The sequence below is a fragment of the Rhinoderma darwinii genome, chromosome 13 (assembly GCF_050947455.1).
Source record: "Rhinoderma darwinii isolate aRhiDar2 chromosome 13, aRhiDar2.hap1, whole genome shotgun sequence".
In the NCBI taxonomy this organism is placed as follows: Eukaryota; Metazoa; Chordata; class Amphibia; order Anura; family Rhinodermatidae; genus Rhinoderma; species Rhinoderma darwinii.
In genome coordinates, this window is record NC_134699.1 from 23581561 (window position 1) to 23602499 (window position 20939).

At 42.0% G+C, this 20939-nt stretch overlaps 60 non-coding genes across 60 annotated transcripts; all 60 read left to right on the forward strand.

Moving 5' to 3' along the window:
• The first annotated feature begins 249 nt into the window (after positions 1-249).
• Positions 250-321, forward strand: TRNAC-GCA (transfer RNA cysteine (anticodon GCA)). The gene has a single exon. It is a non-coding gene; the product is annotated as a tRNA-Cys (tRNA).
• A 279-nt stretch (positions 322-600) lies between these two features.
• TRNAC-GCA (transfer RNA cysteine (anticodon GCA)) lies at positions 601-672 on the forward strand. Its single transcript has one exon. It is a non-coding gene; the product is annotated as a tRNA-Cys (tRNA).
• Positions 673-948: 276 nt separating this feature from the next.
• On the forward strand, positions 949-1020 carry TRNAC-GCA (transfer RNA cysteine (anticodon GCA)). Its single transcript has one exon. It is a non-coding gene; the product is annotated as a tRNA-Cys (tRNA).
• Positions 1021-1295: 275 nt separating this feature from the next.
• TRNAC-GCA (transfer RNA cysteine (anticodon GCA)) lies at positions 1296-1367 on the forward strand. The gene has a single exon. It is a non-coding gene; the product is annotated as a tRNA-Cys (tRNA).
• Positions 1368-1647: 280 nt separating this feature from the next.
• Positions 1648-1719, forward strand: TRNAC-GCA (transfer RNA cysteine (anticodon GCA)). Its single transcript has one exon. It is a non-coding gene; the product is annotated as a tRNA-Cys (tRNA).
• Positions 1720-1996: 277 nt separating this feature from the next.
• TRNAC-GCA (transfer RNA cysteine (anticodon GCA)) lies at positions 1997-2068 on the forward strand. Its single transcript has one exon. It is a non-coding gene; the product is annotated as a tRNA-Cys (tRNA).
• Positions 2069-2343: 275 nt separating this feature from the next.
• TRNAC-GCA (transfer RNA cysteine (anticodon GCA)) lies at positions 2344-2415 on the forward strand. The gene has a single exon. It is a non-coding gene; the product is annotated as a tRNA-Cys (tRNA).
• Positions 2416-2695: 280 nt separating this feature from the next.
• TRNAC-GCA (transfer RNA cysteine (anticodon GCA)) lies at positions 2696-2767 on the forward strand. The gene has a single exon. It is a non-coding gene; the product is annotated as a tRNA-Cys (tRNA).
• A 277-nt stretch (positions 2768-3044) lies between these two features.
• Positions 3045-3116, forward strand: TRNAC-GCA (transfer RNA cysteine (anticodon GCA)). Its single transcript has one exon. It is a non-coding gene; the product is annotated as a tRNA-Cys (tRNA).
• Positions 3117-3396: 280 nt separating this feature from the next.
• Positions 3397-3468, forward strand: TRNAC-GCA (transfer RNA cysteine (anticodon GCA)). Its single transcript has one exon. It is a non-coding gene; the product is annotated as a tRNA-Cys (tRNA).
• Positions 3469-3745: 277 nt separating this feature from the next.
• Positions 3746-3817, forward strand: TRNAC-GCA (transfer RNA cysteine (anticodon GCA)). Its single transcript has one exon. It is a non-coding gene; the product is annotated as a tRNA-Cys (tRNA).
• Positions 3818-4092: 275 nt separating this feature from the next.
• TRNAC-GCA (transfer RNA cysteine (anticodon GCA)) lies at positions 4093-4164 on the forward strand. Its single transcript has one exon. It is a non-coding gene; the product is annotated as a tRNA-Cys (tRNA).
• A 280-nt stretch (positions 4165-4444) lies between these two features.
• TRNAC-GCA (transfer RNA cysteine (anticodon GCA)) lies at positions 4445-4516 on the forward strand. The gene has a single exon. It is a non-coding gene; the product is annotated as a tRNA-Cys (tRNA).
• A 277-nt stretch (positions 4517-4793) lies between these two features.
• Positions 4794-4865, forward strand: TRNAC-GCA (transfer RNA cysteine (anticodon GCA)). Its single transcript has one exon. It is a non-coding gene; the product is annotated as a tRNA-Cys (tRNA).
• Positions 4866-5141: 276 nt separating this feature from the next.
• Positions 5142-5213, forward strand: TRNAC-GCA (transfer RNA cysteine (anticodon GCA)). The gene has a single exon. It is a non-coding gene; the product is annotated as a tRNA-Cys (tRNA).
• Positions 5214-5490: 277 nt separating this feature from the next.
• Positions 5491-5562, forward strand: TRNAC-GCA (transfer RNA cysteine (anticodon GCA)). The gene has a single exon. It is a non-coding gene; the product is annotated as a tRNA-Cys (tRNA).
• Positions 5563-5838: 276 nt separating this feature from the next.
• On the forward strand, positions 5839-5910 carry TRNAC-GCA (transfer RNA cysteine (anticodon GCA)). The gene has a single exon. It is a non-coding gene; the product is annotated as a tRNA-Cys (tRNA).
• Positions 5911-6186: 276 nt separating this feature from the next.
• Positions 6187-6258, forward strand: TRNAC-GCA (transfer RNA cysteine (anticodon GCA)). The gene has a single exon. It is a non-coding gene; the product is annotated as a tRNA-Cys (tRNA).
• Positions 6259-6535: 277 nt separating this feature from the next.
• On the forward strand, positions 6536-6607 carry TRNAC-GCA (transfer RNA cysteine (anticodon GCA)). Its single transcript has one exon. It is a non-coding gene; the product is annotated as a tRNA-Cys (tRNA).
• Positions 6608-6882: 275 nt separating this feature from the next.
• TRNAC-GCA (transfer RNA cysteine (anticodon GCA)) lies at positions 6883-6954 on the forward strand. Its single transcript has one exon. It is a non-coding gene; the product is annotated as a tRNA-Cys (tRNA).
• A 277-nt stretch (positions 6955-7231) lies between these two features.
• Positions 7232-7303, forward strand: TRNAC-GCA (transfer RNA cysteine (anticodon GCA)). Its single transcript has one exon. It is a non-coding gene; the product is annotated as a tRNA-Cys (tRNA).
• A 276-nt stretch (positions 7304-7579) lies between these two features.
• TRNAC-GCA (transfer RNA cysteine (anticodon GCA)) lies at positions 7580-7651 on the forward strand. The gene has a single exon. It is a non-coding gene; the product is annotated as a tRNA-Cys (tRNA).
• Positions 7652-7927: 276 nt separating this feature from the next.
• Positions 7928-7999, forward strand: TRNAC-GCA (transfer RNA cysteine (anticodon GCA)). Its single transcript has one exon. It is a non-coding gene; the product is annotated as a tRNA-Cys (tRNA).
• Positions 8000-8274: 275 nt separating this feature from the next.
• TRNAC-GCA (transfer RNA cysteine (anticodon GCA)) lies at positions 8275-8346 on the forward strand. The gene has a single exon. It is a non-coding gene; the product is annotated as a tRNA-Cys (tRNA).
• A 281-nt stretch (positions 8347-8627) lies between these two features.
• TRNAC-GCA (transfer RNA cysteine (anticodon GCA)) lies at positions 8628-8699 on the forward strand. The gene has a single exon. It is a non-coding gene; the product is annotated as a tRNA-Cys (tRNA).
• A 277-nt stretch (positions 8700-8976) lies between these two features.
• TRNAC-GCA (transfer RNA cysteine (anticodon GCA)) lies at positions 8977-9048 on the forward strand. The gene has a single exon. It is a non-coding gene; the product is annotated as a tRNA-Cys (tRNA).
• Positions 9049-9324: 276 nt separating this feature from the next.
• Positions 9325-9396, forward strand: TRNAC-GCA (transfer RNA cysteine (anticodon GCA)). The gene has a single exon. It is a non-coding gene; the product is annotated as a tRNA-Cys (tRNA).
• Positions 9397-9671: 275 nt separating this feature from the next.
• Positions 9672-9743, forward strand: TRNAC-GCA (transfer RNA cysteine (anticodon GCA)). Its single transcript has one exon. It is a non-coding gene; the product is annotated as a tRNA-Cys (tRNA).
• A 280-nt stretch (positions 9744-10023) lies between these two features.
• On the forward strand, positions 10024-10095 carry TRNAC-GCA (transfer RNA cysteine (anticodon GCA)). The gene has a single exon. It is a non-coding gene; the product is annotated as a tRNA-Cys (tRNA).
• A 276-nt stretch (positions 10096-10371) lies between these two features.
• Positions 10372-10443, forward strand: TRNAC-GCA (transfer RNA cysteine (anticodon GCA)). The gene has a single exon. It is a non-coding gene; the product is annotated as a tRNA-Cys (tRNA).
• Positions 10444-10718: 275 nt separating this feature from the next.
• TRNAC-GCA (transfer RNA cysteine (anticodon GCA)) lies at positions 10719-10790 on the forward strand. The gene has a single exon. It is a non-coding gene; the product is annotated as a tRNA-Cys (tRNA).
• Positions 10791-11070: 280 nt separating this feature from the next.
• TRNAC-GCA (transfer RNA cysteine (anticodon GCA)) lies at positions 11071-11142 on the forward strand. The gene has a single exon. It is a non-coding gene; the product is annotated as a tRNA-Cys (tRNA).
• A 276-nt stretch (positions 11143-11418) lies between these two features.
• On the forward strand, positions 11419-11490 carry TRNAC-GCA (transfer RNA cysteine (anticodon GCA)). Its single transcript has one exon. It is a non-coding gene; the product is annotated as a tRNA-Cys (tRNA).
• A 277-nt stretch (positions 11491-11767) lies between these two features.
• Positions 11768-11839, forward strand: TRNAC-GCA (transfer RNA cysteine (anticodon GCA)). The gene has a single exon. It is a non-coding gene; the product is annotated as a tRNA-Cys (tRNA).
• Positions 11840-12114: 275 nt separating this feature from the next.
• Positions 12115-12186, forward strand: TRNAF-AAA (transfer RNA phenylalanine (anticodon AAA)). Its single transcript has one exon. It is a non-coding gene; the product is annotated as a tRNA-Phe (tRNA).
• A 276-nt stretch (positions 12187-12462) lies between these two features.
• Positions 12463-12534, forward strand: TRNAC-GCA (transfer RNA cysteine (anticodon GCA)). The gene has a single exon. It is a non-coding gene; the product is annotated as a tRNA-Cys (tRNA).
• Positions 12535-12814: 280 nt separating this feature from the next.
• TRNAC-GCA (transfer RNA cysteine (anticodon GCA)) lies at positions 12815-12886 on the forward strand. The gene has a single exon. It is a non-coding gene; the product is annotated as a tRNA-Cys (tRNA).
• A 274-nt stretch (positions 12887-13160) lies between these two features.
• On the forward strand, positions 13161-13232 carry TRNAC-GCA (transfer RNA cysteine (anticodon GCA)). The gene has a single exon. It is a non-coding gene; the product is annotated as a tRNA-Cys (tRNA).
• Positions 13233-13513: 281 nt separating this feature from the next.
• Positions 13514-13585, forward strand: TRNAC-GCA (transfer RNA cysteine (anticodon GCA)). Its single transcript has one exon. It is a non-coding gene; the product is annotated as a tRNA-Cys (tRNA).
• Positions 13586-13862: 277 nt separating this feature from the next.
• On the forward strand, positions 13863-13934 carry TRNAC-GCA (transfer RNA cysteine (anticodon GCA)). Its single transcript has one exon. It is a non-coding gene; the product is annotated as a tRNA-Cys (tRNA).
• A 276-nt stretch (positions 13935-14210) lies between these two features.
• TRNAC-GCA (transfer RNA cysteine (anticodon GCA)) lies at positions 14211-14282 on the forward strand. Its single transcript has one exon. It is a non-coding gene; the product is annotated as a tRNA-Cys (tRNA).
• Positions 14283-14562: 280 nt separating this feature from the next.
• TRNAC-GCA (transfer RNA cysteine (anticodon GCA)) lies at positions 14563-14634 on the forward strand. Its single transcript has one exon. It is a non-coding gene; the product is annotated as a tRNA-Cys (tRNA).
• Positions 14635-14910: 276 nt separating this feature from the next.
• On the forward strand, positions 14911-14982 carry TRNAC-GCA (transfer RNA cysteine (anticodon GCA)). Its single transcript has one exon. It is a non-coding gene; the product is annotated as a tRNA-Cys (tRNA).
• Positions 14983-15262: 280 nt separating this feature from the next.
• Positions 15263-15334, forward strand: TRNAC-GCA (transfer RNA cysteine (anticodon GCA)). Its single transcript has one exon. It is a non-coding gene; the product is annotated as a tRNA-Cys (tRNA).
• A 275-nt stretch (positions 15335-15609) lies between these two features.
• On the forward strand, positions 15610-15681 carry TRNAC-GCA (transfer RNA cysteine (anticodon GCA)). The gene has a single exon. It is a non-coding gene; the product is annotated as a tRNA-Cys (tRNA).
• A 277-nt stretch (positions 15682-15958) lies between these two features.
• TRNAC-GCA (transfer RNA cysteine (anticodon GCA)) lies at positions 15959-16030 on the forward strand. The gene has a single exon. It is a non-coding gene; the product is annotated as a tRNA-Cys (tRNA).
• A 275-nt stretch (positions 16031-16305) lies between these two features.
• TRNAC-GCA (transfer RNA cysteine (anticodon GCA)) lies at positions 16306-16377 on the forward strand. Its single transcript has one exon. It is a non-coding gene; the product is annotated as a tRNA-Cys (tRNA).
• A 280-nt stretch (positions 16378-16657) lies between these two features.
• TRNAC-GCA (transfer RNA cysteine (anticodon GCA)) lies at positions 16658-16729 on the forward strand. Its single transcript has one exon. It is a non-coding gene; the product is annotated as a tRNA-Cys (tRNA).
• A 276-nt stretch (positions 16730-17005) lies between these two features.
• TRNAC-GCA (transfer RNA cysteine (anticodon GCA)) lies at positions 17006-17077 on the forward strand. Its single transcript has one exon. It is a non-coding gene; the product is annotated as a tRNA-Cys (tRNA).
• Positions 17078-17355: 278 nt separating this feature from the next.
• TRNAC-GCA (transfer RNA cysteine (anticodon GCA)) lies at positions 17356-17427 on the forward strand. Its single transcript has one exon. It is a non-coding gene; the product is annotated as a tRNA-Cys (tRNA).
• Positions 17428-17710: 283 nt separating this feature from the next.
• Positions 17711-17782, forward strand: TRNAC-GCA (transfer RNA cysteine (anticodon GCA)). The gene has a single exon. It is a non-coding gene; the product is annotated as a tRNA-Cys (tRNA).
• A 285-nt stretch (positions 17783-18067) lies between these two features.
• Positions 18068-18139, forward strand: TRNAC-GCA (transfer RNA cysteine (anticodon GCA)). Its single transcript has one exon. It is a non-coding gene; the product is annotated as a tRNA-Cys (tRNA).
• A 276-nt stretch (positions 18140-18415) lies between these two features.
• TRNAC-GCA (transfer RNA cysteine (anticodon GCA)) lies at positions 18416-18487 on the forward strand. Its single transcript has one exon. It is a non-coding gene; the product is annotated as a tRNA-Cys (tRNA).
• Positions 18488-18765: 278 nt separating this feature from the next.
• TRNAC-GCA (transfer RNA cysteine (anticodon GCA)) lies at positions 18766-18837 on the forward strand. Its single transcript has one exon. It is a non-coding gene; the product is annotated as a tRNA-Cys (tRNA).
• A 276-nt stretch (positions 18838-19113) lies between these two features.
• Positions 19114-19185, forward strand: TRNAC-GCA (transfer RNA cysteine (anticodon GCA)). The gene has a single exon. It is a non-coding gene; the product is annotated as a tRNA-Cys (tRNA).
• Positions 19186-19461: 276 nt separating this feature from the next.
• TRNAC-GCA (transfer RNA cysteine (anticodon GCA)) lies at positions 19462-19533 on the forward strand. Its single transcript has one exon. It is a non-coding gene; the product is annotated as a tRNA-Cys (tRNA).
• A 280-nt stretch (positions 19534-19813) lies between these two features.
• TRNAC-GCA (transfer RNA cysteine (anticodon GCA)) lies at positions 19814-19885 on the forward strand. The gene has a single exon. It is a non-coding gene; the product is annotated as a tRNA-Cys (tRNA).
• Positions 19886-20161: 276 nt separating this feature from the next.
• TRNAC-GCA (transfer RNA cysteine (anticodon GCA)) lies at positions 20162-20233 on the forward strand. Its single transcript has one exon. It is a non-coding gene; the product is annotated as a tRNA-Cys (tRNA).
• Positions 20234-20509: 276 nt separating this feature from the next.
• On the forward strand, positions 20510-20581 carry TRNAC-GCA (transfer RNA cysteine (anticodon GCA)). Its single transcript has one exon. It is a non-coding gene; the product is annotated as a tRNA-Cys (tRNA).
• Positions 20582-20861: 280 nt separating this feature from the next.
• On the forward strand, positions 20862-20933 carry TRNAC-GCA (transfer RNA cysteine (anticodon GCA)). The gene has a single exon. It is a non-coding gene; the product is annotated as a tRNA-Cys (tRNA).
• The last annotated feature ends 6 nt before the right edge of the window (positions 20934-20939 follow it).

The following is a 20939-nucleotide window of genomic DNA, read 5'->3' on the forward strand; positions in this document are numbered from 1 at the left end:
TAAGGATTTAGTGATAATGCCATAGTGGAGAGCTGCTCTGGTGGTTTTATTCCATGGGTATCTATTTATTTGAATCCACACTATATAATATTTAATTTCCCAGCAAGCAGCTTCCCCTTCTGCATGTGCGAACAGCTAAATATTTCAGCAGCCAGCCTGGGAGGGCATGCTTTTGAAACGTATTGCTTCCATTTCCAAAAAGTTTTCTTAGGAAAAAAAAAATAACTTCTCTTAACAGTATAAAGCAAAGGGGGCATAGCTCAGTGGTAGAGCATTTGACTGCAGATCGAGAGGTCCTTGGTTCAAACCCGGGTGCCCCCTTTGATGTCTCAGTTTTTTTCTACGTCTCAAGGATTTAGTGATAATGCCATAGTGGAGAGCTGCTCTGGTGGTTTTATTACATCATGGGTATCTATTTATTTGAATGGACACTATATAATATTTAATTTCCCAAGCAGCAGCTTCCCCTTCTGCATGTGCTAACAGCTAAATATTTCAGCAGCCAGCCTGGGAGGGCATGCTTTTGAAACGTATTGGTCCCATGTCCAAAAAGTTGTCTTAGGAAAAAAAAAAAAACTTCACTTAACAGTATAACGCAAAGGGGGCATAGCTCAGTGGTAGAGCATTTGACTGCAGATCGAGAGGTCCCTGGTTCAAACCCGGGTGCCCCCTTTGATGTCTCAGTGTTTTTCTACGTCTCAAGGATTTAGTGATAATGCCATAGTGGAGAGCTGCTCTGGTGTTTTTATTCCATGGGTATCTATTTATTTGAATCCACACTATATAATATTTAATTTCCCAGCAAGCAGCTTCCCCTTCTGCATGTGCTAACAGCTAAATATTTCAGCAGCCAGCCTGGGAGGGCATGCTTTTGAAACGTATTGGTTCCATTTCCAAAAAGCTTTCTTAGGAAAAAAAAAATAACTTCTCTTAACAGTATAAAGCAAAGGGGGCATAGCTCAGCGGTAGAGCATTTGACTGCAGATTGAGAGGTCCCTGGTTCAAACCCGGGTGCCCCCTTTGATGTCTCAGTGTTTTTCTACGTCTCAAGGATTTAGTGATAATGCCATAGTGGAGAGCTGCTCTGGTGGTTTTATTCCATGGGTATCTATTTATTTGAATCCACACTATATAATATTTAATTTCCCAGCAAGCAGCTTCCCCTTCTGCATGTGCTAACAGCTAAATATTTCAGCAGCCAGCCTGGGAGGGCATGCTTTTGAAACGTATTGCTTCCATTTCCAAAAAGTTTTCTTAGGAAAAAAAAATAACTTCTCTTAACAGTATAACGCAAAGGGGGCATAGCTCAGTGGTAGAGCATTCGACTGCAGATCGAGAGGTCCTTGGTTCAAACCCGGGTGCCCCCTTTGATGTCTCAGTTTTTTTCTACGTCTCAAGGATTTAGTGATAATGCCATAGTGGAGAGCTGCTCTGGTGGTTTTATTACATCATGGGTATCTATTTATTTGAATGGACACTATATAATATTTAATTTCCCAGCCAGCAGCTTCCCCTTCTGCATGTGCTAACAGCTAAATATTTCAGCAGCCAGCCTGGGAGGGCATGCTTTTGAAACGTATTGGTACCATGTCCAAAAAGTTGTCTTAGGAAAAAAAAAAAAAACTTCACTTAACAGTATAACGCAAAGGGGGCATAGCTCAGTGGTAGAGCATTCGACTGCAGATCGATAGGTCCCTGGTTCAAACCCGGGTGCCCCCTTTGATGTCTCAGTTTTTTTCTACGTCTCAAGGATTTAGTGATAATGCCATAGTGGAGAGCTGCTCTGGTGGTTTTATTCCATGGGTATCTATTTATTTGAATCCACACTATATAATATTTAGTTTCCCAGCAAGCAGCTTCCCCTTCTGCATGTGCTAACAGCTAAATATTTCAGCAGCCAGCCTGGGAGGGCATGCTTTTGAAACGTATTGGTTCCATTTCCAAAAAGCTTTCTTAGGAAAAAAAAAAATAACTTCTCTTAACAGTATAAACCAAAGGGGGCATAGCTCAGTGGTAGAGCATTCGACTGCAGATCGAGAGGTCCCTGGTTCAAACCCGGGTGCCCCCTTTGATGTCTCAGTGTTTTTCTACGTCTCAAGGATTTAGTGATAATGCCATAGTGGAGAGCTGCTCTGGTGGTTTTATTCCATGGGTATCTATTTATTTGAATCCACACTATATAATATTTAATTTCCCAGCAAGCAGCTTCCCCTTCTGCATGTGCTAACAGCTAAATATTTCAGCAGCCAGCCTGGGAGGGCATGCTTTTGAAACGTATTGCTTCCATTTCCAAAAAGTTTTCTTAGGAAAAAAAAATAACTTCTCTTAACAGTCTAAAGCAAAGGGGGCATAGCTCAGTGGTAGAGCATTCGACTGCAGATCGAGAGGTCCTTGGTTCAAACCCGGGTGCCCCCTTTGATGTCTCAGTTTTTTTCTACGTCTCAAGGATTTAGTGATAATGCCATAGTGGAGAGCTGCTCTGGTGGTTTTATTACATCATGGGTATCTATTTATTTGAATGGACACTATATAATATTTAATTTCCCAGCCAGCAGCTTCCCCTTCTGCATGTGCTAACAGCTAAATATTTCAGCAGCCAGCCTGGGAGGGCATGCTTTTGAAACGTATTGGTACCATGTCCAAAAAGTTGTCTTAGGAAAAAAAAAAAAAACTTCACTTAACAGTATAACGCAAAGGGGGCATAGCTCAGTGGTAGAGCATTCGACTGCAGATCAAGAGGTCCCTGGTTCAAACCCGGGTGCCCCCTTTGATGTCTCAGTTTTTTTCTACGTCTCAAGGATTTAGTGATAATGCCATAGTGGAGAGCTGCTCTGGTGGTTTTATTCCATGGGTATCTATTTATTTGAATCCACACTATATAATATTTAGTTTCCCAGCAAGCAGCTTCCCCTTCTGCATGTGCTAACAGCTAAATATTTCAGCAGCCAGCCTGGGAGGGCATGCTTTTGAAACGTATTGGTTCCATTTCCAAAAAGCTTTCTTAGGAAAAAAAAAAATAACTTCTCTTAACAGTCTAAAGCAAAGGGGGCATAGCTCAGTGGTAGAGCATTCGACTGCAGATCGAGAGGTCCTTGGTTCAAACCCGGGTGCCCCCTTTGATGTCTCAGTTTTTTTCTACGTCTCAAGGATTTAGTGATAATGCCATAGTGGAGAGCTGCTCTGGTGGTTTTATTACATCATGGGTATCTATTTATTTGAATGGACACTATATAATATTTAATTTCCCAGCCAGCAGCTTCCCCTTCTGCATGTGCTAACAGCTAAATATTTCAGCAGCCAGCCTGGGAGGGCATGCTTTTGAAACGTATTGGTACCATGTCCAAAAAGTTGTCTTAGGAAAAAAAAAAAAAACTTCACTTAACAGTATAACGCAAAGGGGGCATAGCTCAGTGGTAGAGCATTCGACTGCAGATCAAGAGGTCCCTGGTTCAAACCCGGGTGCCCCCTTTGATGTCTCAGTTTTTTTCTACGTCTCAAGGATTTAGTGATAATGCCATAGTGGAGAGCTGCTCTGGTGGTTTTATTCCATGGGTATCTATTTATTTGAATCCACACTATATAATATTTAGTTTCCCAGCAAGCAGCTTCCCCTTCTGCATGTGCTAACAGCTAAATATTTCAGCAGCCAGCCTGGGAGGGCATGCTTTTGAAACGTATTGGTTCCATTTCCAAAAAGCTTTCTTAGGAAAAAAAAAAATAACTTCTCTTAACAGTATAAAGCAAAGGGGGCATAGCTCAGTGGTAGAGCATTCGACTGCAGATCGAGAGGTCCCTGGTTCAAACCCGGGTGCCCCCTTTGATGTCTCAGTGTTTTTCTACGTCTCAAGGATTTAGTGATAATGCCATAGTGGAGAGCTGCTCTGGTGGTTTTATTCCATGGGTATCTATTTATTTGAATCCACACTATATAATATTTAATTTCCCAGCAAGCAGCTTCCCCTTCTGCATGTGCTAACAGCTAAATATTTCAGCAGCCAGCCTGGGAGGGCATGCTTTTGAAACGTATTGCTTCCATTTCCAAAAAGTTTTCTTAGGAAAAAAAAATAACTTCTCTTAACAGTATAAAGCAAAGGGGGCATAGCTCAGTGGTAGAGCATTCGACTGCAGATCGAGAGGTCCTTGGTTCAAACCCGGGTGCCCCCTTTGATGTCTCAGTTTTTTTCTACGTCTCAAGGATTTAGTGATAATGCCATAGTGGAGAGCTGCTCTGGTGGTTTTATTACATCATGGGTATCTATTTATTTGAATGGACACTATATAATATTTAATTTCCCAGCCAGCAGCTTCCCCTTCTGCATGTGCTAACAGCTAAATATTTCAGCAGCCAGCCTGGGAGGGCATGCTTTTGAAACGTATTGGTCCCATGTCCAAAAAGTTGTCTTAGGAAAAAAAAAAAAAACTTCACTTAACAGTATAACGCAAAGGGGGCATAGCTCAGTGGTAGAGCATTCGACTGCAGATCGAGAGGTCCCTGGTTCAAACCCGGGTGCCCCCTTTGATGTCTCAGTTTTTTTCTACGTCTCAAGGATTTAGTGATAATGCCATAGTGGAGAGCTGCTCTGGTGGTTTTATTCCATGGGTATCTATTTATTTGAATCCACACTATATAATATTTAGTTTCCCAGCAAGCAGCTTCCCCTTCTGCATGTGCTAACAGCTAAATATTTCAGCAGCCAGCCTGGGAGGGCATGCTTTTGAAACGTATTGGTTCCATTTCCAAAAAGCTTTCTTAGGAAAAAAAAAAATAACTTCTCTTAACAGTATAAAGCAAAGGGGGCATAGCTCAGTGGTAGAGCATTCGACTGCAGATCGAGAGGTCCCTGGTTCAAACCCGGGTGCCCCCTTTGATGTCTCAGTGTTTTTCTACGTCTTAAGCATTTAGTGATAATGCCATAGTGGAGAGCTGCTCTGGTGGTTTTATTCCATGGGTATCTATTTATTTGAATCCACACTATATAATATTTAATTTCCCAGCAAGCAGCTTCCCCTTCTGCATGTGCTAACAGCTAAATATTTCAGCAGCCAGCCTGGGAGGGCATGCTTTTGAAACGTATTGCTTCCATTTCCAAAAAGTTTTCTTAGGAAAAAAAAAATAACTTCTCTTAACAGAATAAAGCAAAGGGGGCATAGCTCAGTGGTAGAGCATTTGACTGCAGATCGAGAGGTCCCTGGTTCAAACCCGGGTGCCCCCTTTGATGTCTCAGTTTTTTTCTACGTCTCAAGGATTTAGTGATAATGCCATAGTGGAGAGCTGCTCTGGTGGTTTTATTCCATGGGTATCTATTTATTTGAATCCACACTATATAATATTTAGTTTCCCAGCAAGCAGCTTCCCCTTCTGCATGTGCTAACAGCTAAATATTTCAGCAGCCAGCCTGGGAGGGCATGCTTTTGAAACGTATTGGTTCCATTTCCAAAAAGCTTTCTTAGGAAAAAAAAAAATAACTTCTCTTAACAGTATAAAGCAAAGGGGGCATAGCTCAGTGGTAGAGCATTCGACTGCAGATCGAGAGGTCCCTGGTTCAAACCCGGGTGCCCCCTTTGATGTCTCAGTGTTTTTCTACGTCTTAAGCATTTAGTGATAATGCCATAGTGGAGAGCTGCTCTGGTGGTTTTATTCCATGGGTATCTATTTATTTGAATCCACACTATATAATATTTAATTTCCCAGCAAGCAGCTTCCCCTTCTGCATGTGCTAACAGCTAAATATTTCAGCAGCCAGCCTGGGAGGGCATGCTTTTGAAACGTATTGCTTCCATTTCCAAAAAGTTTTCTTAGGAAAAAAAAAATAACTTCTCTTAACAGAATAAAGCAAAGGGGGCATAGCTCAGTGGTAGAGCATTTGACTGCAGATCGAGAGGTCCCTGGTTCAAACCCGGGTGCCCCCTTTGATGTCTCAGTGTTTTTCTACGTCTCAAGGATTTAGTGATAATGCCATAGTGGAGAGCTGCTCTGGTGGTTTTATTCCATGGGTATCTATTTATTTGAATCCACACTATATAATATTTAATTTCCCAGCAAGCAGCTTCCCCTTCTGCATGTGCTAACAGCTAAATATTTCAGCAGCCAGCCTGGGAGGGCATGCTTTTGAAACGTATTGCTTCCATTTCCAAAAAGTTTTCTTAGGAAAAAAAAAATAACTTCTCTTAACAGTATAAAGCAAAGGGGGCATAGCTCAGTGGTAGAGCATTTGACTGCAGATCGAGAGGTCCCTGGTTCAAACCCGGGTGCCCCCTTTGATGTCTCAGTTTTTTTCTACGTCTCAAGGATTTAGTGATAATGCCATAGTGGAGAGCTGCTCTGGTGGTTTTATTCCATGGGTATCTATTTATTTGAATCCACACTATATAATATTTAGTTTCCCAGCAAGCAGCTTCCCCTTCTGCATGTGCTAACAGCTAAATATTTCAGCAGCCAGCCTGGGAGGGCATGCTTTTGAAACGTATTGGTTCCATTTCCAAAAAGCTTTCTTAGGAAAAAAAAAAATAACTTCTCTTAACAGTATAAAGCAAAGGGGGCATAGCTCAGTGGTAGAGCATTCGACTGCAGATCGAGAGGTCCCTGGTTCAAACCCGGGTGCCCCCTTTGATGTCTCAGTGTTTTTCTACGTCTCAAGGATTTAGTGATAATGCCATAGTGGAGAGCTGCTCTGGTGGTTTTATTCCATGGGTATCTATTTATTTGAATCCACACTATATAATATTTAATTTCCCAGCAAGCAGCTTCCCCTTCTGCATGTGCTAACAGCTAAATATTTCAGCAGCCAGCCTGGGAGGGCATGCTTTTGAAACGTATTGCTTCCATTTCCAAAAAGTTTTCTTAGGAAAAAAAAATAACTTCTCTTAACAGTATAAAGCAAAGGGGGCATAGCTCAGTGGTAGAGCATTCGACTGCAGATCGAGAGGTCCCTGGTTCAAACCCGGGTGCCCCCTTTGATGTCTCAGTTTTTTTCTACGTCTCAAGGATTTAGTGATAATGCCATAGTGGAGAGCTGCTCTGGTGGTTTTATTCCATGGGTATCTATTTATTTGAATCCACACTATATAATATTTAGTTTCCCAGCAAGCAGCTTCCCCTTCTGCATGTGCTAACAGCTAAATATTTCAGCAGCCAGCCTGGGAGGGCATGCTTTTGAAACGTATTGGTTCCATTTCCAAAAAGCTTTCTTAGGAAAAAAAAAAATAACTTCTCTTAACAGTATAAAGCAAAGGGGGCATAGCTCAGTGGTAGAGCATTCGACTGCAGATCGAGAGGTCCCTGGTTCAAACCCGGTTGCCGCCTTTGATGTCTCAGTGTTTTTCTACGTCTTAAGGATTTAGTGATAATGCCATAGTGGAGAGCTGCTCTGGTGGTTTTATTCCATGGGTATCTATTTATTTGAATCCACACTATATAATATTTAATTTCCCAGCAAGCAGCTTCCCCTTCTGCATGTGCTAACAGCTAAATATTTCAGCAGCCAGCCTGGGAGGGCATGCTTTTGAAACGTATTGCTTCCATTTCCAAAAAGTTTTCTTAGGAAAAAAAAAATAACTTCTCTTAACAGAATAAAGCAAAGGGGGCATAGCTCAGTGGTAGAGCATTTGACTGCAGATCGAGAGGTCCCTGGTTCAAACCCGGGTGCCCCCTTTGATGTCTCAGTGTTTTTCTACGTCTCAAGGATTTAGTGATAATGCCATAGTGGAGAGCTGCTCTGGTGGTTTTATTCCATGGGTATCTATTTATTTGAATCCACACTATATAATATTTAATTTCCCAGCAAGCAGCTTCCCCTTCTGCATGTGCTAACAGCTAAATATTTCAGCAGCCAGCCTGGGAGGGCATGCTTTTGAAACGTATTGCTTCCATTTCCAAAAAGTTTTCTTAGGAAAAAAAAAATAACTTCTCTTAACAGTATAAAGCAAAGGGGGCATAGCTCAGTGGTAGAGCATTTGACTGCAGATCGAGAGGTCCCTGGTTCAAACCCGGGTGCCCCCTTTGATGTCTCAGTGTTTTTCTACGTCTCAAGGATTTAGTGATAATGCCATAGTGGAGAGCTGCTCTGGTGGTTTTATTCCATGGGTATCTATTTATTTGAATCCACACTATATAATATTTAATTTCCCAGCAAGCAGCTTCCCCTTCTGCATGTGCTAACAGCTAAATATTTCAGCAGCCAGCCTGGGAGGGCATGCTTTTGAAACGTATTGCTTCCATTTCCAAAAAGTTTTCTTAGGAAAAAAAAATAACTTCTCTTAACAGTATAAAGCAAAGGGGGCATAGCTCAGTGGTAGAGCATTCGACTGCAGATCGAGAGGTCCTTGGTTCAAACCCGGGTGCCCCCTTTGATGTCTCAGTTTTTTTCTACGTCTCAAGGATTTAGTGATAATGCCATAGTGGAGAGCTGCTCTGGTGGTTTTATTACATCATGGGTATCTATTTATTTGAATGGACACTATATAATATTTAATTTCCCAGCCAGCAGCTTCCCCTTCTGCATGTGCTAACAGCTAAATATTTCAGCAGCCAGCCTGGGAGGGCATGCTTTTGAAACGTATTGGTCCCATGTCCAAAAAGTTGTCTTAGGAAAAAAAAAAAAAAACTTCACTTAACAGTATAACGCAAAGGGGGCATAGCTCAGTGGTAGAGCATTCGACTGCAGATCGAGAGGTCCCTGGTTCAAACCCGGGTGCCCCCTTTGATGTCTCAGTTTTTTTCTACGTCTCAAGGATTTAGTGATAATGCCATAGTGGAGAGCTGCTCTGGTGGTTTTATTCCATGGGTATCTATTTATTTGAATCCACACTATATAATATTTAGTTTCCCAGCAAGCAGCTTCCCCTTCTGCATGTGCTAACAGCTAAATATTTCAGCAGCCAGCCTGGGAGGGCATGCTTTTGAAACGTATTGGTTCCATTTCCAAAAAGCTTTCTTAGGAAAAAAAAAAATAACTTCTCTTAACAGTATAAAGCAAAGGGGGCATAGCTCAGTGGTAGAGCATTCGACTGCAGATCGAGAGGTCCCTGGTTCAAACCCGGGTGCCCCCTTTGATGTCTCAGTGTTTTTCTACGTCTTAAGGATTTAGTGATAATGCCATAGTGGAGAGCTGCTCTGGTGGTTTTATTCCATGGGTATCTATTTATTTGAATCCACACTATATAATATTTAATTTCCCAGCAAGCAGCTTCCCCTTCTGCATGTGCTAACAGCTAAATATTTCAGCAGCCAGCCTGGGAGGGCATGCTTTTGAAACGTATTGCTTCCATTTCCAAAAAGTTTTCTTAGGAAAAAAAAAATAACTTCTCTTAACAGTATAAAGCAAAGGGGGCATAGCTCAGTGGTAGAGCATTTGACTGCAGATCGAGAGGTCCCTGGTTCAAACCCGGGTGCCCCCTTTGATGTCTCAGTGTTTTTCTACGTCTCAAGGATTTAGTGATAATGCCATAGTGGAGAGCTGCTCTGGTGGTTTTATTCCATGGGTATCTATTTATTTGAATCCACACTATATAATATTTAATTTCCCAGCAAGCAGCTTCCCCTTCTGCATGTGCTAACAGCTAAATATTTCAGCAGCCAGCCTGGGAGGGCATGCTTTTGAAACGTATTGCTTCCATTTCCAAAAAGTTTTCTTAGGAAAAAAAAATAACTTCTCTTAACAGTATAAAGCAAAGGGGGCATAGCTCAGTGGTAGAGCATTCGACTGCAGATCGAGAGGTCCTTGGTTCAAACCCGGGTGCCCCCTTTGATGTCTCAGTTTTTTTCTACGTCTCAAGGATTTAGTGATAATGCCATAGTGGAGAGCTGCTCTGGTGGTTTTATTACATCATGGGTATCTATTTATTTGAATGGACACTATATAATATTTAATTTCCCAGCCAGCAGCTTCCCCTTCTGCATGTGCTAACAGCTAAATATTTCAGCAGCCAGCCTGGGAGGGCATGCTTTTGAAACGTATTGGTCCCATGTCCAAAAATTTGTCTTAGGAAAAAAAAAAAAAACTTCACTTAACAGTATAACGCAAAGGGGGCATAGCTCAGTGGTAGAGTATTCGACTGCAGATCGAGAGGTCCCTGGTTCAAACCCGGGTGCCCCCTTTGATGTCTCAGTTTTTTTCTACGTCTCAAGGATTTAGTGATAATGCCATAGTGGAGAGCTGCTCTGGTGGTTTTATTCCATGGGTATCTATTTATTTGAATCCACACTATATAATATTTAATTTCCCAGCAAGCAGCTTCCCCTTCTGCATGTGCTAACAGCTAAATATTTCAGCAGCCAGCCTGGGAGGGCATGCTTTTGAAACGTATTGCTTCCATTTCCAAAAAGTTTTCTTAGGAAAAAAAAAATAACTTCTCTTAACAGTATAAAGCAAAGGGGGCATAGCTCAGTGGTAGAGCATTTGACTGCAGATCGAGAGGTCCCTGGTTCAAACCCGGGTGCCCCCTTTGATGTCTCAGTGTTTTTCTACGTCTCAAGGATTTAGTGATAATGCCATAGTGGAGAGCTGCTCTGGTGGTTTTATTCCATGGGTATCTATTTATTTGAATCCACACTATATAATATTTAATTTCCCAGCAAGCAGCTTCCCCTTCTGCATGTGCTAACAGCTAAATATTTCAGCAGCCAGCCTGGGAGGGCATGCTTTTGAAACGTATTGCTTCCATTTCCAAAAAGTTTTCTTAGGAAAAAAAAATAACTTCTCTTAACAGTATAAAGCAAAGGGGGCATAGCTCAGTGGTAGAGCATTCGACTGCAGATCGAGAGGTCCTTGGTTCAAACCCGGGTGCCCCCTTTGATGTCTCAGTTTTTTTCTACGTCTCAAGGATTTAGTGATAATGCCATAGTGGAGAGCTGCTCTGGTGGTTTTATTACATCATGGGTATCTATTTATTTGAATGGACACTATATAATATTTAATTTCCCAGCCAGCAGCTTCCCCTTCTGCATGTGCTAACAGCTAAATATTTCAGCAGCCAGCCTGGGAGGGCATGCTTTTGAAACGTATTGGTCCCATGTCCAAAAATTTGTCTTAGGAAAAAAAAAAAAAACTTCACTTAACAGTATAACGCAAAGGGGGCATAGCTCAGTGGTAGAGCATTCGACTGCAGATCGAGAGGTCCCTGGTTCAAACCCGGGTGCCCCCTTTGATGTCTCAGTTTTTTTCTACGTCTCAAGGATTTAGTGATAATGCCATAGTGGAGAGCTGCTCTGGTGGTTTTATTCCATGGGTATCTATTTATTTGAATCCACACTATATAATATTTAATTTCCCAGCAAGCAGCTTCCCCTTCTGCATGTGCTAACAGCTAAATATTTCAGCAGCCAGCCTGGGAGGGCATGCTTTTGAAACGTATTGCTTCCATTTCCAAAAAGTTTTCTTAGGAAAAAAAAAATAACTTCTCTTAACAGTATAAAGCAAAGGGGGCATAGCTCAGTGGTAGAGCATTCGACTGCAGATCGAGAGGTCCCTGGTTCAAACCCGGGTGCCCCCTTTGATGTCTCAGTGTTTTTCTACGTCTTAAGGATTTAGTGATAATGCCATAGTGGAGAGCTGCTCTGGTGGTTTTATTCCATGGGTATCTATTTATTTGAATCCACACTATATAATATTTAATTTCCCAGCAAGCAGCTTCCCCTTCTGCATGTGCTAACAGCTAAATATTTCAGCAGGCAGCCTGGGAGGGCATGCTTTTGAAACGTATTGGTCCCATGTCCAAAAAGTTGTCTTAGGAAAAAAAAAAAAAACTTCACTTAACAGTATAAAGCAAAGGGGGCATAGCTCAGTGGTAGAGCATTCGACTGCAGATCAAGAGGTCCCTGGTTCAAACCCGGGTGCCCCCTTTGATGTCTCAGTGTTTTTCTACGTCTCAAGGATTTAGTGATAATGCCATAGTGGAGAGCTGCTCTGGTGTTTTTATTCCATGGGTATCTATTTATTTGAATCCACACTATATAATATTTAATTTCCCAGCAAGCAGCTTCCCCTTCTGCATGTGCTAACAGCTAAATATTTCAGCAGCCAGCCTGGGAGGGCATGCTTTTGAAACGTATTGGTTCCATTTCCAAAAAGCTTTCTTAGGAAAAAAAAATAACTTCTCTTAACAGTATAAAGCAAAGGGGGCATAGCTCAGTGGTAGAGCATTCGACTAAAGATCGAGAGGTCCCTGATTCAAACCCGGGTGCCCCCTTTGATGTCTCAGTGTTTTTCTACGTCTTAAGGATTTAGTGATAATGCCATAGTGGAGAGCTGCTCTGGTGGTTTTATTCCATGGGTATCTATTTATTTGAATCCACACTATATAATATTTAATTTCCCAGCAAGCAGCTTCCCCTTCTGCATGTGCTAACAGCTAAATATTTCAGCAGCCAGCCTGGGAGGGCATGCTTTTGAAACGTATTGCTTCCATTTCCAAAAAGTTTTCTTAGGAAAAAAAAAATAACTTCTTTTAACAGTATAAAGCAAAGGGGGCATAGCTCAGTGGTAGAGCATTCGACTGCAGATCGAGAGGTCCTTGGTTCAAACCCGGGTGCCCCCTTTGATGTCTCAGTTTTTTTCTACGTCTCAAGGATTTAGTGATAATGCCATAGTGGAGAGCTGCTCTGGTGGTTTTATTACATCATGGGTATCTATTTATTTGAATGGACACTATATAATATTTAATTTCCCAAGCAGCAGCTTCCCCTTCTGCATGTGCTAACAGCTAAATATTTCAGCAGCCAGCCTGGGAGGGCATGCTTTTGAAACGTATTGGTCCCATGTCCAAAAAGTTGTCTTAGGAAAAAAAAAAAAAACTTCACTTAACAGTATAAAGCCAAGGGGGCATAGCTCAGTGGTAGAGCATTCGACTGCAGATCGAGAGGTCCCTGGTTCAAACCCGGGTGCCCCCTTTGATGTCTCAGTGTTTTTCTACGTCTCAAGGATTTAGTGATAATGCCATAGTGGAGAGCTGCTCTGGTGTTTTTATTCCATGGGTATCTATTTATTTGAATCCACACTATATAATATTTAATTTCCCAGCAAGCAGCTTCCCCTTCTGCATGTGCTAACAGCTAAATATTTCAGCAGCCAGCCTGGGAGGGCATGCTTTTGAAACGTATTGGTTCCATTTCCAAAAAGCTTTCTTAGGAAAAAAAATAACTTCTCTTAACAGTATAAAGCAAAGGGGGCATAGCTCAGTGGTAGAGCATTCGACTGCAGATCGAGAGGTCCTTGGTTCAAACCCAGGTGCCCCCTTTGATGTCTCAGTTTTTTTCTACGTCTCAAGGATATAGTGATAATGCCATAGTGGAGAGCTGCTCTGGTGGTTTTATTACATCATGGGTATCTATTTATTTGAATGGACACTATATAATATTTAATTTCCCAGCCAGCAGCTTCCCCTTCTGCATGTGCTAACAGCTAAATATTTCAGCAGCCAGCCTGGGAGGGCATGCTTTTGAAACGTATTGGTCCCATGTCCAAAAAGTTGTCTTAGGAAAAAAAAAAAAAAACTTCACTTAACAGTATAAAGCAAAGGGGTCATAGCTCAGTGGTAGAGCATTCGACTGCAGATCGAGAGGTCCCTGGTTCAAACCCGGGTGCCCCCTTTGATGTCTCAGTTTTTTTCTACGTCTCAAGGATTTAGTGATAATGCCATAGTGGAGAGCTGCTCTGGTGGTTTTATTCCATGGGTATCTATTTATTTGAATCCACACTATATAATATTTAGTTTCCCAGCAAGCAGCTTCCCCTTCTGCATGTGCTAACAGCTAAATATTTCAGCAGCCAGCCTGGGAGGGCATGCTTTTGAAACGTATTGGTTCCATTTCCAAAAAGCTTTCTTAGGAAAAAAATAAATAACTTCTCTTAACAGTATAAAGCAAAGGGGGCATAGCTCAGTGGTAGAGCATTCGACTGCAGATCGAGAGGTCCCTGGTTCAAACCCGGGTGCCCCCTTTGATGTCTCAGTGTTTTTCTACGTCTTAAGGATTTAGTGATAATGCCATAGTGGAGAGCTGCTCTGGTGGTTTTATTCCATGGGTATCTATTTATTTGAATCCACACTATATAATATTTAATTTCCCAGCAAGCAGCTTCCCCTTCTGCATGTGCTAACAGCTAAATATTTCAGCAGCCAGCCTGCAAGGGCATGCTTTTGAAAAGTATTGCTTCCATTTCCAAAAAGTTTTCTTAGGAAAAAAAAAATAACTTCTCTTAACAGTATAAAGCAAAGGGGGCATAGCTCAGTGGTAGAGCATTCGACTGCAGATCGAGAGGTCCTTGGTTCAAACCCGGGTGCCCCCTTTGATGTCTCAGTTTTTTTCTACGTCTCAAGGATTTAGTGATATTGCCATAGTGGAGAGCTGCTCTGGTGGTTTTATTACATCATGGGTATCTATTTATTTGAATGGACACTATATAATATTTAATTTCCCAAGCAGCAGCTTCCCCTTCTGCATGTGCTAACAGCTAAATATTACAGCAGGCAGCCTGGGAGGGCATGCTTTTGAAACGTATTGGTCCCATGTCCAAAAAGTTGTCTTAGGAAAAAAACAAAAAACTTCACTTAGCAGTATAAAGCAAAGGGGGCATAGCTCAGTGGTAGAGCATTCGACTGCAGATCGAGAGGTCCCTGGTTCAAACCCGGGTGCCCCCTTTGATGTCTCAGTGTTTTTCTACGTCTCAAGGATTTAGTGATAATGCCATAGTGGAGAGCTGCTCTGGTGGTTTTATTCCATGGGTATCTATTTATTTGAATCCACACTATATAATATTTAATTTCCCAGCAAGCAGCTTCCCCTTCTGCATGTGCTAACAGCTAAATATTTCAGCAGCCAGCCTGGGAGGGCATGCTTTTGAAACGTATTGGTCCCATGTCCAAAAAGTTGTCTTAGGAAAAAAAAAAAAAACTTCACTTAACAGTATAAAGCAAAGGGGCATAGCTCAGTGGTAGAGCATTCGACTGCAGATCGAGAGGTCCCTGGTTCAAACCCGGGTGCCCCCTTTGATGTCTCAGTGTTTTTCTACGTCTCAAGGATTTAGTGATAATGCCATAGTGGAGAGCTGCTCTGGTGGTTTTATTACATCATGGGTATCTATTTATTTGAATGGACACTATATAATATTTAATTTCCCAAGCAGCAGCTTCCCCTTCTGCATGTGCTAACAGCTAAATATTACAGCAGGCAGCCTGGGAGGGCATGCTTTTGAAACGTATTGGTCCCATGTCCAAAAAGTTGTCTTAGGAAAAAAAAAAAAAACTTCACTTAGCATTATAAAGCAAAGGGGGCATAGCTCAGTGGTAGAGCATTCGACTGCAGATCGAGAGGTCCCTGGTTCAAACCCGGGTGCCCCCTTTGATGTCTCAGTGTTTTTCTACGTCTCAAGGATTTAGTGATAATGCCATAGTGGAGAGCTGCTCTGGTGGTTTTATTCCATGGGTATCTATTTATTTGAATCCACACTATATAATATTTAGTTTCCCAGCAAGCAGCTTCCCCTTCTGCATGTGCTAACAGCTAAATATTTCAGCAGCCAGCCTGGGAGGGCATGCTTTTGAAACGTATTGCTTCCATTTCCAAAAAGTTTTCTTAGGAAAAAAAAATAACTTCTCTTAACAGTATAAAGCAAAGGGGGCATAGCTCAGTGGTAGAGCATTCGACTGCAGATCGAGAGGTCCTTGGTTCAAACCCGGGTGCCCCCTTTGATGTCTCAGTTTTTTTCTACGTCTTAAGGATTTAGTGATAATGCCATAGTGGAGAGCTGCTCTGGTGGTTTTATTCCATGGGTATCTATTTATTTGAATCCACACTATATAATATTTAGTTTCCCAGCAAGCAGCTTCCCCTTCTGCATGTGCTAACAGCTAAATATTTCAGCAGCCAGCCTGGGAGGGCATGCTTTTGAAACGTATTGGTTCCATTTCCAAAAAGCTTTCTTAGGAAAAAAAAAAATAACTTCTCTTAACAGTATAAAGCAAAGGGGGCATAGCTCAGTGGTAGAGCATTCGACTGCAGATCGAGAGGTCCCTGGTTCAACCCCGGGTGCCCCCTTTGATGTCTCAGTTTTTTTCTACGTCTCAAGGATTTAGTGATAATGCCATAGTGGAGAGCTGCTCTGGTGGTTTTATTCCATGGGTATCTATTTATTTGAATCCACACTATATAATATTTAGTTTCCCAGCAAGCAGCTTCCCCTTCTGCATGTGCTAACAGCTAAATATTTCAGCAGCCAGCCTGGGAGGGCATGCTTTTGAAACGTATTGGTCCCATGTCCAAAAAGTTGTCTTAGGAAAAAAAAAAAAACTTCACTTAACAGTATAAAGCAAAGGGGCATAGCTCAGTGGTAGAGCATTCGACTGCAGATCGAGAGGTCCCTGGTTCAAACCCGGGTGCCCCCTTTGATGTCTCAGTGTTTTTCTACGTCTCAAGGATTTAGTGATAATGCCATAGTGGAGAGCTGCTCTGGTGGTTTTATTCCATGGGTATCTATTTATTTGAATGGACACTATATAATATTTAATTTCCCAAGCAGCAGCTTCCCCTTCTGCATGTGCTAACAGCTAAATATTACAGCAGGCAGCCTGGGAGGGCATGCTTTTGAAACGTATTGGTCCCATGTCCAAAAAGTTGTCTTAGGAAAAAAACAAAAAAAAACTTCACTTAGCAGTATAAAGCAAAGGGGGCATAGCTCAGTGGTAGAGCATTCGACTGCAGATCGAGAGGTCCCTGGTTCAAACCCGGGTGCCCCCTTTGATGTCTCAGTGTTTTTCTACGTCTCAAGGATTTAGTGATAATGCCATAGTGGAGAGCTGCTCTGGTGGTTTTATTCCATGGGTATCTATTTATTTGAATCCACACTATATAATATTTAGTTTCCCAGCAAGCAGCTTCCCCTTCTGCATGTGCTAACAGCTAAATATTTCAGCAGCCAGCCTGGGAGGGCATGCTTTTGAAACGTATTGGTCCCATGTCCAAAAAGTTGTCTTAGGAAAAAAAAAAAAAACTTCACTTAACAGTATAAAGCAAAGGGGCATAGCTCAGTGGTAGAGCATTCGACTGCAGATCGAGAGGTCCCTGGTTCAAACCCGGGTGCCCCCTTTGATGTCTCAGTGTTTTTCTACGTCTCAAGGATTTAGTGATAATGCCATAGTGGAGAGCTGCTCTGGTGGTTTTATTACATCATGGGTATCTATTTATTTGAATCCACACTATATAATATTTAATTTCCCAGCAAGCAGCTTCCCCTTCTGCATGTGCTAACAGCTAAATATTTCAGCAGCCAGCCTGGGAGGGCATGCTTTTGAAACGTATTGCTTCCATTTCCAAAAAGTTTTCTTAGGAAAAAAAAATAACTTCTCTTAACAGTATAAAGCAAATGGGGCATAGCTCAGTGGTAGAGCATTCGACTGCAGATCGAGAGGTCCCTGGTTCAAACCTGGGTGCCCCCTTTGATGTCTCAGTGTTTTTCTACGTCTCAAGGATTTAGTGATAATGCCATAGTGGAGAGCTGCTCTGGTGGTTTTATTACATCATGGGTATCTATTTATTTGAATGGACACTATATAATATTTAATTTCCCAAGCAGCAGCTTCCCCTTCTGCATGTGCTAACAGCTAAATATTACAGCAGGCAGCCTGGGAGGGCATGCTTTTGAAACGTATTGGTCCCATGTCCAAAAAGTTGTCTTAGGAAAAAAAAAAAAAAAAACTTCACTTAGCAGTATAAAGCAAAGGGGGCATAGCTCAGTGGTAGAGCATTCGACTGCAGATCGAGAGGTCCCTGGTTCAAACCCGGGTGCCCCCTTTGATGTCTCAGTGTTTTTCTACGTCTCAAGGATTTAGTGATAATGCCATAGTGGAGAGCTGCTCTGGTGGTTTTATTACATCATGGGTATCTATTTATTTGAATGGACACTATATAATATTTAATTTCCCAAGCAGCAGCTTCCCCTTCTGCATGTGCTAACAGCTAAATATTACAGCAGGCAGCCTGGGAGGGCATGCTTTTGAAACGTATTGGTCCCATGTCCAAAAAGTTGTCTTAGGAAAAAAAAAAAAAAAAAAACTTCACTTAGCAGTATAAAGCAAAGGGGGCATAGCTCAGTGGTAGAGCATTCGACTGCAGATCGAGAGGTCCCTGGTTCAAACCCGGGTGCCCCCTTTGATGTCTCAGTGTTTTTCTACGTCTCAAGGATTTAGTGATAATGCCATAGTGGAGAGCTGCTCTGGTGGTTTTATTCCATGGGTATCTATTTATTTGAATCCACACTATATAATATTTAGTTTCCCAGCAAGCAGCTTCCCCTTCTGCATGTGCTAACAGCTAAATATTTCAGCAGCCAGCCTGGGAGGGCATGCTTTTGAAACGTATTGGTCCCATGTCCAAAAAGTTGTCTTAGGAAAAAAAAAAAAAACTTCACTTAACAGTATAAAGCAAAGGGGCATAGCTCAGTGGTAGAGCATTCGACTGCAGATCGAGAGGTCCCTGGTTCAAACCCGGGTGCCCCCTTTGATGTCTCAGTGTTTTTCTACGTCTCAAGGATTTAGTGATAATGCCATAGTGGAGAGCTGCTCTGGTGGTTTTATTACATCATGGGTATCTATTTATTTGAATCCACACTATATAATATTTAATTTCCCAGCAAGCAGCTTCCCCTTCTGCATGTGCTAACAGCTAAATATTTCAGCAGCCAGCCTGGGAGGGCATGCTTTTGAAACGTATTGCTTCCATTTCCAAAAAGTTTTCTTAGGAAAAAAAAATAACTTCTCTTAACAGTATAAAGCAAAGGGGGCATAGCTCAGTGGTAGAGCATTCGACTGCAGATCGAGAGGTCCTTGGTTCAAACCCGGGTGCCCCCTTTGATGTCTCAGTTTTTTTCTACGTCTTAAGGATTTAGTGATAATGCCATAGTGGAGAGCTGCTCTGGTGGTTTTATTCCATGGGTATCTATTTATTTGAATCCACACTATATAATATTTAATTTCCCAGCAAGCAGCTTCCCCTTCTGCATGTGCTAACAGCTAAATATTTCAGCAGCCAGCCTGGGAGGGCATGCTTTTGAAACGTATTGGTCCCATGTCCAAAAAGTTGTCTTAGGAAAAAAACAAAAAACTTCACTTAACAGTATAAAGCAAAGGGGCATAGCTCAGTGGTAGAGCATTCGACTGCAGATCGAGAGGTCCCTGGTTCAAACCCGGGTGCCCCCTTTGATGTCTCAGTTTTTTTCTACGTCTCAAGGATTTAGTGATAATGCCATAGTGGAGAGCTGCTCTGGTGGTTTTATTCCATGGGTATCTATTTATTTGAATCCACACTATATAATATTTAGTTTCCCAGCAAGCAGCTTCCCCTTCTGCATGTGCTAACAGCTAAATATTTCAGCAGCCAGCCTGGGAGGGCATGCTTTTGAAACGTATTGGTCCCATGTCCAAAAAGTTGTCTTAGGAAAAAAAAAAAAAACTTCACTTAACAGTATAAAGCAAAGGGGCATAGCTCAGTGGTAGAGCATTCGACTGCAGATCGAGAGGTCCCTGGTTCAAACCCGGGTGCCCCCTTTGATGTCTCAGTGTTTTTCTACGTCTCAAGGATTTAGTGATAATGCCATAGTGGAGAGCTGCTCTGGTGGTTTTATTACATCATGGGTATCTATTTATTTGAATGGACACTATATAATATTTGATTTCCCAAGCAGCAGCTTCCCCTTCTGCATGTGCTAACAGCTAAATATTACAGCAGGCAGCCTGGGAGGGCATGCTTTTGAAACGTATTGGTTCCATTTCCAAAAAGCTTTCTTAGGAAAAAAATAAATAACTTCTCTTAACAGTATAAAGCAAAGGGGGCATAGCTCAGTGGTAGAGCATTAGACTGCAGATCGAGAGGTCCCTGGTTCAAACCCGGGTGCCCCCTTTGATGTCTCAGTTTTTTTCTACGTCTTAAGGATTTAGTGATAATGCCATAGTGGAGAGCTGCTCTGGTGGTTTTATTCCATGGGTATCTATTTATTTGAATCCACACTATATAATATTTAATTTCCCAGCAAGCAGCTTCCCCTTCTGCATGTGCTAACAGCTAAATATTTCAGCAGCCAGCCTGGGAGGGCATGCTTTTGAAACGTATTGGTCCCATGTCCAAAAAGTTGTCTTAGGAAAAAAACAAAAAACTTCACTTAACAGTATAAAGCAAAGGGGCATAGCTCAGTGGTAGAGCATTCGACTGCAGATCGAGAGGTCCCTGGTTCAAACCCGGGTGCCCCCTTTGATGTCTCAGTTTTTTTCTACGTCTCAAGGATTTAGTGATAATGCCATAGTGGAGAGCTGCTCTGGTGGTTTTATTCCATGGGTATCTATTTATTTGAATCCACACTATATAATATTTAGTTTCCCAGCAAGCAGCTTCCCCTTCTGCATGTGCTAACAGCTAAATATTTCAGCAGCCAGCCTGGGAGGGCATGCTTTTGAAACGTATTGGTCCCATGTCCAAAAAGTTGTCTTAGGAAAAAAAAAAAAAACTTCACTTAACAGTATAAAGCAAAGGGGCATAGCTCAGTGGTAGAGCATTCGACTGCAGATCGAGAGGTCCCTGGTTCAAACCCGGGTGCCCCCTTTGATGTCTCAGTGTTTTTCTACGTCTCAAGGATTTAGTGATAATGCCATAGTGGAGAGCTGCTCTGGTGGTTTTATTACATCATGGGTATCTATTTATTTGAATGGACACTATATAATATTTAATTTCCCAAGCAGCAGCTTCCCCTTCTGCATGTGCTAACAGCTAAATATTACAGCAGGCAGCCTGGGAGGGCATGCTTTTGAAACGTATTGGTTCCATTTCCAAAAAGCTTTCTTAGGAAAAAAATAAATAACTTCTCTTAACAGTATAAAGCAAAGGGGGCATAGCTCAGTGGTAGAGCATTAGACTGCAGATCGAGAGGTCCCTGGTTCAAACCCGGGTGCCCCCTTTGATG